A 13,980-nucleotide genomic window follows, 5' to 3' on the forward strand; every position below is an offset into this window, starting at 1 on the left:
GTCGACATCGGACACGCTGCAATGAAGATCGCTGCCCCCAGTGAGAGTCAATCTCACTGCAAGAAACAAGATGACAAGCCGAACCTTGTCATCCTGAAGGTAAGCTCGAAGAGAGAGAAGTCTCTTCGTGCTCTAGTGGACTGTGGTGCGTCGAACAACTTTGTTCGACTGCAGAGCCTTCCAAGGCTTGACTTCGAGGAGGTGGAAACACCTCGAAGTCTATTGGAAGTGAGGCTAGCAACGGGTGTCGTTGTTAGAACCGAGAAGCGTATCGTACGCGTACGCTTCTCTTACCAAGAGAAGGAGTTCGTCGACGAGCTTATCGTCCTGGAACTGGACGATAAGTTCGATATGGTGTTGGGCATGCCGTGGCTTGCACGGCATGATCCGGTGATCGGCTGGACGAAGCGCACGATCATGCGCTTCGGGAGCAGCAGCAGCGCGACAGAGAGCGATGGCCCTGTCGGCGCAGCACATGCACCGCGTGGTGCATGCGGCCCTCCACCAGAGACAGCGCGGAATGCGGCTGTCTCCGGCCACCCCAAGCGAACGCCAACGACTGCGAGAGTCGTTGGGAGAAGATGTGAACCGAATCAGCAGGGCCTGGTTCAATCCGATTCGAGAGGGTCTCGAAGCGTCCGGAGCGACGCGGTAGTGTCGACAGGTAATGTCGACACACAATTGGTCGAAAGACACTCCGCCGTTAGGCGTCGAGGTAAAGAAGGCGCGTCGGCTCTGGGAGCCGACGCTGCAAGCAGTGCGGACGGTTGCAAACGTCCCGCACCGGAAATGCTTGCGAGCTCGCGTGCAGCCGGGCTGCACGACGAAGCGGTGCGCGATCAAGCCGGGCTTGAACGCGTGCGCCCGCGGGTAGAACCCGCCGGCGAATACAAGGAACAACTGTCCACGGCCGGGCCTGGACAAGAAGAAACTCGCGGAGCCGGGCTCCACACGAGAAGTGAACGGCGCAAGCGAGAAAAGCTGCGCAAGTCTCGGTCAGGGACCGAGACGCTACAAGCAGTGTCTGCCGGGCAGACACAGGAGTTGGAGACGACCGTCGAGACAGTGAGTGTCTTGACGCGTACGAGTATTGGTCTCCAATACAAGAAGATGAGACTGGAGAATCCTCCGACGTTAGCGTCGGAGTTGATGTCGCTCCCAGTCACAAGCTGGAAGCGTTTCGCTCGCGAACTGCACGATGGACGCATCGAGCAGATCTGCATCCTCTCGGACGTCGAGAGGATGACGTGTGAAGCAGAAGAGCTGAATCAGCTCATCTCTGAGGGCGCGGACGCCCTCAGCGCGAAGTCGAAGAAGGAACGCTTCGACGAGCAAGGCTGGGACTCGCTCAAGGCGAGCCCCTTTTACAAGGTCTTGCGTGAGTACAAGGATGTACTCCCGGACGGCATTCCTGCGGAGTTACCGCAGGATAAGGGTGTTCAGCACGAGATTGATCTCGTGCCGGGAACGAAGTACTGCGTCACGCGACAGTGGCCACTGCCGCGTGAGCAAGTCAAGGCAATCGACGACTTCTTTGAAAGTCGTCGCAATGCAGGACAAGTGCGGGAATCGAAGTCCCCGCACAGCGCGCCTACGTTCTGTGTGAAGAAACCACAGGGCGGGTGGCGCATCGTTCATGCGTACAACAAGCTGAACGATGCGACGGTACCGGCGCAGACGCCGATACCTCGAAAAGATGTGATCATCGATTCGATGACCTCGAGTACTATCTTCAGTACTCTGGATCTGAGAGACGGGTTCTATCAGATCCTCATGCGTGAGAGTGATATCCCTCTCACGGCGGTAAGCACTCCGAGCGGCATGCTCTGGGAGTGGCTCGTGATGCCGCAGGGGCTGAAGAACGCCCCAGCGACGTTCAACAGGTGCGTCACGCACTTGTTGCGCTCGGTGCGCGACTTCGCACCGAGCTATTTCGATGATGTGTTCGTTCACAGCCGGGCTGTGAATGGGAGATCGGATGTGGAGATGCATACAGAGCATCTCCGCAAGTTGCTTGAGCTCATGCGAAAGCACAAGCTCTACGCGAACCTGAAGAAGTGTATCTTCGGGGCGACCGAGATACCCGTACTTGGGTGTCTCGTGGGGAAGAACGGCGTACGCCCTGACCCAGGAAAGGTCAGAGTGATCAATGAATGGCCTACGCCTTCAAACGTAAAGGAACTGCGGCAGTTCCTTGGACTCGCCACGTACTTGTGCAAGTACGTGAGCAACTACGCGGGCAAGATTCGCCCGCTGTCGCAGCTCTTAAAGAAAGAGGCTGCATGGGAATGGACTGCTGATTGTCAGCAGGCCTTCGAAGCAGTCAAGCAGGGCTTGACTGAGGCGCCGATCTTGGCGGTGGCCGACCAAGATCGCCCATTCCACGTGGTGTGCGATGCATCCGATTTCGCGATCGGATGCGCACTGATGCAACTCGATCACGAAGGTCGTGATCGTGTGGTTTACTACCAATCGCGTCAGCTGAAGCCAGCTGAGCGCAATTACCCGGTACATGACAAGGAACTCCTTGCCATGAAGTATGCACTCGCAAAGTTTCGAGTGTATCTACTTGGGAGTAGACCATTCGTGGTCTACACCGACCACGCATCGTTGCGTACGGCGATCAAGTCGCCGCACATATCACAAAGAATGGCACGGTGGCTGTCATTCTTTGCTGAATACAACTTCCAGGTTGAGTACAAACCTGGAAGGTTGAATGTCGTGGCCGACGCGCTTTCGCGTCGACCAGATTATGCGGTGCAAGAGGCCGACGCCAACGCAGTTGGCGTCGTCAGGACGACTACACCCTCGTCGTCCTTGCTGGACGAAGTGAAGGCCGCATACGCACATGATGCGGATGCGAAGCAATTGGTGGAGTATTTCTCCACACCTTCTGACAAGTCTCGTCAGAAGCTGGCCAAACACCTTCGTGCCCGTGTACACCGTTATCGTGTACACAACGGTCTGCTGCTTTACAGCGCAGTCGACGACAACGCAGATCGCATTGTCGTGCCGGATGATCATGAGCTAAAGCTCAAGATCACGTACGAGTACCACGATGCCCCGACATCGGGACATTCTGGCCGTGAGAAGACATATTTGCTTCTCACGCGTGACTTCTATTGGAGTCACCAGTACAAGTGGGTACGCAAGTACGTTCGTGCTTGCGAGGTATGCCAGCGCGTGAAGCCTGCGCCCAACTCGCAGGCTCCGCTTCAATCACTACCGACTCCGTCGGAGTGCTGGCAGTCCATTTCAATGGACTTTGTTTTTGGTCTTCCGCAAGACAACAAGCGGAGGACTGGTATTGTGGTCTTTGTTGACCGCTTCAGCAAGATGGTGCATCTTGCTGCAGTACCAGCCGAGGTGACAGCCAAACAGACGGCATGTCTGTTTGTCGACATGGTGTTTAGACACCATGGTATGCCACTCGACATCGTGTCGGATCGGGATCCGCGCTTTACAGCGCGATTCTGGCAAGAAGTGTTTACACTTCTTGGGACGCAGTTGTCCATGTCGACTGCGGATCACCCGCAGACCGACGGACAAACAGAGCGTGTCAACCGCGTGCTGGTTGACACCATGAAGAGCTACGCGCACTCGTTCCATCAATGGAGCGACTGCTTGCCGATGGCGGAGTTCGCCATCAACAACTCGGTGCATGTCTCGACAGGACACACACCGTTCTACGTGAATGCCATGAGGCACCCACGCGTACCGAGCGTACTCGGTGCGGTAGCTCCTTCCTTAAGTGGGGGAGGATATCCGGTTAATTCAAAACAACCGGATAAGCACGCTGATACAAGCAATGTATCAGCTGTAACGACTCGCGCACGTACTGCGCGCAGTCATGGCGACGACAAGACAGTGTCCACGACGGGCGTAGACACTTTAAACGACAACGAACATCACGCGCAGGCTGGGCCTGCTGCGAACAAGGAACACGAACTGAACCAGGGGTTCAGCTCGGATGCAATGGACTTTGTCCAGCGTCGACAAGCCGTAATTCGGTTTGTCCAAGATGCAATAGCAGCTTCTGTCGATCGACAGAAGCTGAATGCCGATAACACCGGCAGGGGAAACACAAATGAATTCAAAGTTGTAACGGGCCAGGTGAGTGCCCGTCACTAGCTTACACGTAGCGGTGAGGAAGCGTCCAATAAGCTCAGGTATACTGAGACCAAGTGTTTAGTCTAGGGTAAAATCAACTCTGGTTTATTATTGGGACCGGGGCGGGTGGCCCTCGGATCCATGTGAACCACTCAAATGCAGGTTGACACCTGATTGGTCGAAAATGGGTCTGGCTCCCCACTTTCAACCAATCGCAGGATGACAACGAGGCACACGCTAGCCGCGTGCCTTTGTCTCTACTTTGTAGATCTACCTATATAGATCTACCTACATATGTAAATGGGAGGGGCCCATTACATCACCCCCCTCTTAAGGTTGCACTCACGCTTCCGTGAGTGCGAGCAAAGAAAACTGAAAGAAAAGAAAACTGGGAAACGGCGAGAACGCGGCGTCAACGGGATGGTCTCAACGGCGACGAGCAGCAACCTCTGCGAACCGCAGAGGCACAATCAGAATTGCGCGATCGGAGACAAGATGGAGCGACAGACGGACACGAGCGCAGGGACTCCTGCGGATGGAACACGCGCGAGCAACTCGGCAGCGGAGATAGCGCGGGCAACACCTATGGCGGCGATCGTGGAGGACCCGCCGCTGGAACTCTCCCAGCGGACACGCGCTATGGACCGGGAGCTCAAGCCTCGGGCGTTGTACGATTTGTCGGGAGCGAAGTCTCCAGGATCCCTGGAGGAGATGACGGGCTACTTCCGCCGATTTCGTGCGCTGCGGGGGAAGTCGCTGACGGGTGTCTCGCACGATGCGCTGCAGCGGTCGTGGTGTGCAATGATCGTCCGGTGGAACCGGATGCATCAGGAGGGGAGCAACTTCGTCGCCTGGCTCACCAGTCGCGAGGAGGTCGTCGGTGAACACTCTCTCAGCGAGCTGAGAGCACGCGTCTGCAAGAACGCCTGGGAGTCCGATCATGATTGTTACGTCCACGTGCGCGAAGGCTGCACGTCGTGCGAGAGTTCCGAGCGTTTGTCCGAGGAAGAATGGCTGCGTCGCGTCACTGAGCATCCGCTCAGCGAAAGTGAACAGTCGTGGATCGCCAAATATCGCCGCACGCTCTCCGAGGTGGCCCAGTCTACTAATCGCGGCGTCGGACGCCGCGGGGATACTCAGCGGAGTCCTCCGCCGCCACGGGGACGTGCACGCCGGCGTTCGCGTTCTCGTTCGCCGCAGGACCGTCTGCGGCGTCGTTCTCGTTCACGATCATATTCTCGTATTCGCGGACAACATCCGGGACATCCCGGAGGAGTGCGGCGCGAGGCTCCCACGTATCTTCGTCCGGAGCGAACCCGAGCCAGCGTACTCGGTAACGTCGCGCGGTCGGAACCGCGTGCTTGGAGCGCGTACTCGTACGGGTATGGGCATACGTACGAGGTGGATCTTCGTGCTCCACAATACGGTCCACGATCCAGCGGATATCACCAGCCGAGTCTACAATCGGCGGGGGACCTTCGCGACGATAGAGCTCGCGTCCTGGTCGCCCAGGATGACGTGGACGAGGCAGTGAATTGGGCGCGGGACGCTCAGCTTGATGCTGAGACGGCGGAGGAGCGGGCTCGTCGGGCGGAGGGTGCAGCAGCGGCTGCTCGCCAAACGAGTGCGGAACTGCTGCAACGGACGCGGGAGCTGGAAAGGCGCGTGTTCGGGGCGCCGCAGACGGCAGCACGTCCGCGCGAGCGGACGGATGGCTCGGATGGCTCGATGGCAAGGCGCGCACGTCGGGAGGGACGTCCTGTTCATGCTGCGCCGGCGGATGCTCCGGGGCCGACGGGATTGTAGCTGCGTGGTATTTCTTGAGTCGCCCGACGTAGAACGTCGGGTGTAGTCGTAGGGAAGATGGTATGTCCAGTGTGTAGGCATCACCGATTACCTTCGTAACCCTGAAGGGACCAATAAAGCGCGGCGCGAGTTTGCTCGCGCCAAGATTCGTTACGGCCGAAGAGCGTATGCCGTCTGTCGACAGGAGCACACGATCTCCTGTCGTAAATGTAGCCACGTTCTTGCGCCCACGCTTGTCGGCGTTCTTCTTCTGCTTATCCACTGCTTCTTGCAGTGCATCTCGTACAAATCGGGTGACCGATTGTCGCTGCAGCACGAACTCAGAGACGGCCGCATCATCGACTGGACGCGCCGGAGGCTTCGGCGCGTAGTTAGCTGCGACGGGATCGGTAGCCGGGCCAGGGTTGATTAACGTGCGCGCAGTCCAATCTGTCAGTGAAGACACCGCGTTGTTCGGCGTCGCAAGGGTCCGTCTCGACTTCGCGCGGGTGACTGCATTCAGCGTCACGGACTGGTGGGCTGCACTCGACAAGGGAGCTGGTGGTGGTGGTGTGCCATCCGTGCTCACCACTGGTAATACCGGTATCGGTATCGGTGTGTCTGTGTTCGTACTACCAGCACCATCATTTCCTTCCCCACCCAGAGTGGAGCCACGAGGCATCGTGGGGTGGCCCACGGCGAGCAGAGCGGGAACGCGCGGGTGCCGCGCGTTATTTACAAAAAAAGGGGTCAGACCCGTCGATGCGTGTTCCGCGTTGTTTAGCGCAAACTCGGCAAGCGGCAAAAAGGAGCTCCAACTAGTGAACGAAGTCGCGTAACTTCGAAGGACATCTTCGAGGACTCGGTTGACCCGCTCCGTTTGACCATCCGTCTCCGGATGCGCCGCCGTTGACATGAGCAGCTTCGTTCCCAGAAGTTGGAAGAGACTCGACCAGAATGCCGACGTGAACCGCGGATCGCGGTCAGAGACGATCGATTCAGGTAAGCCGTGGTGTCGAAAGACCGCGTCAACGAAATGCACCGCGGACTCAGCCGCGGTGATCGTGTCGGACACCGGAATGAGATGCACCATCTTGCTGAACCTATCCACAAACACCAAGACGCCAGTCCGACCTTCGGCATCGGGTGGAAGCCCGAAGATGAAGTCCATCGACACTGAGCGCCACGCCTCAGTTGCAATCGGCAGGGGTCGCAGGGGAGCCTGCGACGACTTTGACGGCTTCACGCGCTGGCAAATCTCACAAGTACGGACCCACTTGCGCACCCATTTGTACATGTGGGGCCAGTAGAAGTCGCGGGATACTGCCGCGAACGTCTTTTCGCGGCCCAAGTGACCACCGACAGGGCTGTCGTGGAACTCGTGGATGATCCGAGCGCGCAGATCATCGTCGTTCGGGATGGCGATGCGGGGAGCATCGAATCGATCGATGCTGTACGTCAGCAGATCGCCGTCGAGTTGATATCGGTTAATCTGATTGCGCGTGTTATTCGGCAGCGCGCGGAGTGTTTTATCACTGGGGGGGGAAAGATGTGCGAGGATGGCGGCATATACCGCGTCGTCGTTGTACGCAACGGCGATTTCTTCGCGTAGCGACATTTCTGGGGTCACGTTCATCAGGTTGACACCTGATGTCAAGCACATCGCGCAGTGATCTTCGTCATCCTCGTCTTCGTCAATCACTTGACGACCCCGCGTCGCTCGTGGATCATAGTCTGGACGCCGAGACAGAGCATCGGCGAGGATATTGTTCTTGCCGGGCTTGTAGTGCACGACGAAGTTGTACTCAGCGAAGAACGACAGCCATCGTGCCATGCGTTGAGACAGATGTGGAGACTTCATCGCTGTGCGCAGCGATGCGTGATCCGTGTACACCGCGAACGTCTGTTCTCCGAGCAGGTACACTCTGAATTTGATCAGAGCGTATCGCATCGCAAGAAGTTCCTTGTCGTGGACGGGATAGTTGCGTTCGGCCGGCTTCATCTGTCGTGATTGATAGCTCACGACTCGTTCGCGGCCTTCGTTGTCAAACTGCATGAGCGCGCACCCGATAGCAAAGTCGCTAGCGTCGCAGACGACGTGAAACGGTTTCGCGTCATCTGGGAGCATCAGTATTGGCGCCGAGGCCAAGCTCTTCTTCACCGAGTCGAAGGCTACTTGATGCTCGGGGCGCCACGACCACGTGGCGTCTTTCTTCAACAGCGACGACAGTGGCTGTATCAAGCCGGCATATCCCTTCGTATACTTGTGCAAGTAGTTAGCGAGGCCCAACCACTGACGCAGCTCAGTGGGGTTTGATGGTGGTGGCCACGAGCAAATAGACGACACTTTTTCCGGGTCAGCACGGACTCCGTTTTTGCTCACGTAGCACCCAAGCACCGGAATTTCCGGCGCGCAGAAGACACACTTCTTGAGATTCGCGTAGAGCTTGTTCTCTCTCATCACTTGAAAGACCTGCCTCAAGTGCCGCAGATGCACGTCGATCGCGCTGAGACCCTCTTCAGCGTGACTGTGCACAAAAATGTCATCGAAGTAACTCGGAGCGAAGTCACGAAGCGGGCGTAGCACATGGGACACCATGCGATTAAATGTGGCTGGTGCGTTCTTCAGACCTTGGGGCATCACGAGCCACTCCCAGAGCATACCGCTGGGCGTACTGACTGCCGTGAGAGGTACATCGCTCTCTCTCATGAGGATCTGATAGAAGCCATCGGTCAAGTCGATGGCACTGTAAATGACGCTGCCCGACATGGAGTCCAGTACCATGTCCTTCCACGGGATCGGCGTCTGCGCCGGGATGGTGGCATCGTTCAACTGGTTAAAGGCGTGTACGATGCGCCACCCGCCAGTAGCCTTCTTCACGCAGAAGGTCGGGCTCGAGTGAGGCGAGATGCTCTCACGGACGTGACCGGCTTGGCGGCGGCCTTCGAAGAAGTCGTCGATGGCCTTGACTTGATCGCGCGGCAGTGGCCACTGCCGCGTCACGCAGTACTTCGATCCAGGCACGAGGTCAATCTCGTGGCGCACTCCGCGATCCGCTGGCAGCTCCGCAGGGATCTTGTCTGGGAAGACGTCGGCGAACTCGCGAGCTGTCTCGTAGACCGGATTGCCGGACGCCTTCAGCGATTCCCACGACTGCGCAGCGAAGCGCTCCTCGCGCGCTGACTTTGGTTCAGCGCTTTTCGGGCGCGACGACGTGTCATCATGGGCAATTGCGTTCGTCTCGTCAGACACTGGGTTGGCATCGGTGATCAGGCACACTTGCTCGATGTCACCAGCCTTGAGATCCCGGAGGAAGCTCTTCCAGGAGAGACCTGGCAGGTCCGTGATGGACTTGGCGTCGCGAGGTGGACTCGCGACCTTGATCATTCGAGCGTGGTTGGGAACACCTCCCACATATTCGACTGCACAGACCGACTCGATTGGTGGCGTCGTGAGTTCCACTGGACTGCGGCGCGGCTTCAAACGTCTCCGCGACCGTCGGGATGTCTTCGTGCGTCTCGAGCCCCTGCTCAAGACCGATGTTTCGCTGTCGCCGGACGATACTTCACCCTCCTCTAGGCGCGAGAGGCCATGCTCGACCGCGCCGCTCATACGCGGGAGCAGCTCCTGCTCGACCGCGGTATCGTCATACGGGAGCCCCTGCTCGACCGCCTCGAAGTCATGCGGGAGCCCCTGCTCGACCGCCTCAAAGTCATACGGGAGCCCCTGCTCGACCGCCTCAAAGTCATACGGGAGCCCCTGCTCGACCGCCTCAAAGTCATACGGGAGCCCCTGCTCGACCGTCTCGAAATCATACGGGAGCCCCTGCTCGACCGTCTTGATGGCATGCGGGAGCCCCTGCTCGACCGTCTTGGTGGCATGCGGGAGCCCCTGCTCGACCGCCTCGTTGGCATGCGGGAGCCCCTGCTCGACCGCTTCATCATCATACGGGAGCCCCTGCTCGACCGTCTCGTAAACACGCGGGAGCCCCTGCTCGACCGTCGGGCTTGTCGCTGGGAGCGCCATGCGCTCCGCCGCCTTGTTCCTCGTCCGCGGGAGCCGCGGATGCTCAACCGCTCGCCTCGCGCGCCCGTAACCGGACGGGTGTTCGACGCTGTCGTCATCAGTCAGCAGTACTGCGCAAGTCGTGCAGAGAGGGCCATCGCTCGCTCTGCGCACAACGTGCGTCGTGGACGTCCCGTCCACGACTGTGACATGGGGCCAGTCTCTTGGTGCCACCAAGAGGTGCGTGAAGACTTCGCTCACATCGAAGTCGCGTCGCCGTTTGACTGACCGGGCTAACCAGTCGATCTGGGGCTGATACCGGGACAGCCATGGTATACCCAGGATACAGTCAAACGCGTAGTTCATCTCAAGCACAATGAAGTTGTCATTGCTGCGGAAGCCGTCGAACGTATACGGCAACGAGACTTCTCGTCGCGCGACACGGAACGGCTTTCCATCCGCAAGCTTGACAACGACATCACCAGGCACATCACGCACGGGAACACCCGCGGGTAGGATCGACAGGCATGAAGCGCGGAAGAAATTGTTCGTCGCTCCTGAATCCAGGAGTGCGCGGAGTGGTCGTCGGGCACCGGCGACATAAAGGCTGACAATAATCAGCCTCGAGTCGCCACTAGCAGTGGTGGCATTAAAGTGTGCATAGAGCACAGGGGGGCTAGGAGGTCGGGCTGCCGCCGGGGGACCCGGACCTCCGTTCCAGCCAGTAGGTCGCCCCGCACCTACTGGCCCCGGCCGTTTTTTGGCTGTGCGGCCGGAATCCTCTCGTCGGGCGTGACGTGCTTCATGTGGGCGAGGATCGGAGCTGGCGCGCGGCACACCGCCGCGCGATGACCAGGCTTTCCGCAGCGGAAACAATTCAGCGAGAGGTCATTCTGACCACCGCGGCCTCTCCCAGAAGACGACCACCGTCGGTTCTGCGAAGCCTCGATCGCATCGATCTCCATTGGCTCGGGTACCGACACCCGAGTTTGTGCAGGCATCGTCTTGGCGTATGACGACGTCACCAGGTAGTCCTCGCGTAGCGCGAGAGCGAAGGCTTCTTCCAACGTGGCAGGCTCGGCGCGCGTGAGACAGTACCGCGTCATACCTTCACACATACCAAACACAAAGACATGGACTTGGGAAGCCATGTCGATCGGCTTCGTGACGATACACGATGCAAGGTGTCGCGTTCTCTGGACGTAGTCGCGCATGGCCATCTTGCCTTGCTTTAGGGCGAAGAATGTAGCTCGAACGCGCGACTCATCTTGCGGTGGTTCGAAGGCGAGACGCAGGTCGCTCTGGAGTGCCTCCAGAGTCGGGAACGCGTACTGGTCGACGACAAGTTTGCCGAGAGCCCATTCTTTGGCCTTTCCGGATAAACGGGATAGCAGGAAGTTCACCTTGGCTGATGGCGCCTCGATTAGCCTCGAGGCGATCGCGATGTCGATCTCTCTGAACCAGCGATTCAGAGGTAGGCGATCAGGACCCTCGCCAGAATAGGAGGATGTCTCCATCTTGACGGCATTGTTCCTGGACGCATGCGAGGGAGTTGATACTCGCCGTTTTGCTTCGGCGAGCTCGCGGTCCATGAACTCTTGGATGGCTTGGCGCTGTTGGTCGGGGGTCGCTGAGCTCAGCAGCGACGTGACGACGGTTTCTCCGGACACCGCCGCGAGGCGGTGCAACGCTTGCCACTCGATAGACGTGAGATGGGGGAAGGCCGCGTGTTCCAGGGTCATCACTGGAGGTCCGGCGGGCTGGTCTTCACTCATCTCGAACTTGGTCATGGGAAGGACTACAAAGTGCTACCAGGTGTAACGGGCCAGGTGAGTGCCCGTCACTAGCTTACACGTAGCGGTGAGGAAGCGTCCAATAAGCTCAGGTATACTGAGACCAAGTGTTTAGTCTAGGGTAAAATCAACTCTGGTTTATTATTGGGACCGGGGCGGGTGGCCCTCGGATCCATGTGAACCACTCAAATGCAGGTTGACACCTGATTGGTCGAAAATGGGTCTGGCTCCCCACTTTCAACCAATCGCAGGATGACAACGAGGCACACGCTAGCCGCGTGCCTTTGTCTCTACTTTGTAGATCTACCTATATAGATCTACCTACATATGTAAATGGGAGGGGCCCATTACAAAAGTTGGTTCATTAGTTCTGTTAGCTACTCAGAACCTAGCTAAACATGCAGTTTCCGATTTCGGAGCAAGCAAGCTTGCTCCGCGCTTCATTGGGCCATTCACCGTGTTGGCGAAGCATGGCAACGCGTACACACTGGACATACCGTCCAGCATGCGCTTGCACCCAACGTTTTACGTTGGGCGACTGAAGCCGTACGTGCAGCACGAGTCACCTACGTCTGGTGACTCGCCAAAGCGCTCTCGAGCGCGGCGACGCGCTTCGAGACGCCAGAGAGTCTCGTCCCGACCTCGACCTTTACGTTCGAGGTCGTCTGCGCAACCTCCGCGAGCTGAGCCTTTAACAAGCTCAGCTCCTGACGCAGAGCAGCGAACTGCGACGCTTGGAGACGCTCAACAGCCTCCAAGCGAGACTCAAGGTTTGGTTGACCAAACCCGGGGCGTCTACCCGCCCCCCCCCCACCCCCGTTGCGAGACGCACGCGGGGCAACTCGCTGGATCGTCCAGCGAATTGTTGGTCATCGGAACCAGACCCAAGGTCCGGTTCATTTTCGTTTTCGTTGGAGAGGATTTCCTCCCCAACACGATACGTGGGAATCACGGAATGTCCTGATGGAGGACATTCCGGAAATGGTGACGGCGTACGAAGGCCGCCACCGCCACCTCCGCCGAAGGGCGTAAAACTTGGGCGAGCGCTGTAGTCGCCTACAGCACTCGGATAAGTGCTGCGATTATCCGCAGCACTAGAAGACGCCTGCGCCTGAAAACTGGCGCGCAGGGTCTTGAGGTCGTCAGGTACACACATGGACGTGTACCCGTTGACGTCCCGCTCGGTGATGCGTACTGCTCCAGGGTAGCAATACTCACAAGCAGTGTCATAAGGCACTGCGCAAGGAAGTCCAATACCGACTGCACCATGGTGCAGTCGTTCAAGTTTACCACGCTTCGAGAACTTCTCGTAGCGCTCCCGCGCCTGGCTAATCCGGTCGCGATAGCCAGCGGGGTTCTTGTTGAAGTTTTCAACAAAGGCACTCCAACTTTGACAAAGTGCCTGCCACTCGGGCACTTTGCTTCTGCGAGAAGTCTTCTTGCTGGCAAACCATCGGAGCTCATGGAAGAGCCCGATGTAGTAGTCGCGCCTTTGATTCGTTAACGGATCAAAGTGTACTCGCTTCGCGACGTCATCGTCAACGATGGCGTTGCACGAATACAGCGCGTATAGATTCGGTGGCGCGGTCGCACCGAATCGGCTGCCGATCTCAGACTGAGACGGCATCCACGGCTCGCGCACTGGTTCAGTGCGCGAGGCCGCAACAGCAGCGGATGGAGTGGAGTCATCTCCATCCCGCGGAGTCGACAAGGCTCCAGCGGCAGCGAGCGGTGTTCCACTGCCGCTGCGCGAACGCTTCGAGCTCGAAGCGTTCGAGTCGTCCTCGCGTGGACGACGTAGACCCACATTGGGGTCAGTGTTGCCCGGAGACAAGGTGTCCTTGTCTCCTTCGAGTTCCCCCTCCTCGACTTCACTTCCGTAGTCGAGGGGAACTCCCTCTCCACCCGGAGAGTAGATACCCACTCCGGTTTCGACAGCAATGATCTTGCCTGTCTTGTTTCGGATGGCATGTTTCTCATGCCATCTTGAGTGGTATCTAGCAACAGAGAGGCGACTCTCTGTTGCCGCGCTTGTCGGCATCGCCGTCGAGGCGATGCCAGTAGCGGTCGTGGCTGAGGCAGCGGCCGTCGTCGCCTTGGAGGCGACGACAGCACTTGCTGTTGCCGAAGCGGCCGGCGTCTTGGACGAAGACGTCGTTGGCGTGCTCATTGGGAATGAGCACGTGTTCTCCCGAAGAAAATACGGATTGACGTGTCGAGACCGGCACGTCAAATCCTAACGGGGGGATGGTGTAGCGGGGCTACACATTCGGTTCACCTCCTACC

The sequence above is a fragment of the Phytophthora ramorum genome (assembly GCF_020800215.1).
Source record: "Phytophthora ramorum isolate Pr-102 chromosome Unknown Phyram_PR-102_s0009, whole genome shotgun sequence".
NCBI lineage: Eukaryota > Oomycota > Peronosporomycetes > Peronosporales > Peronosporaceae > Phytophthora > Phytophthora ramorum.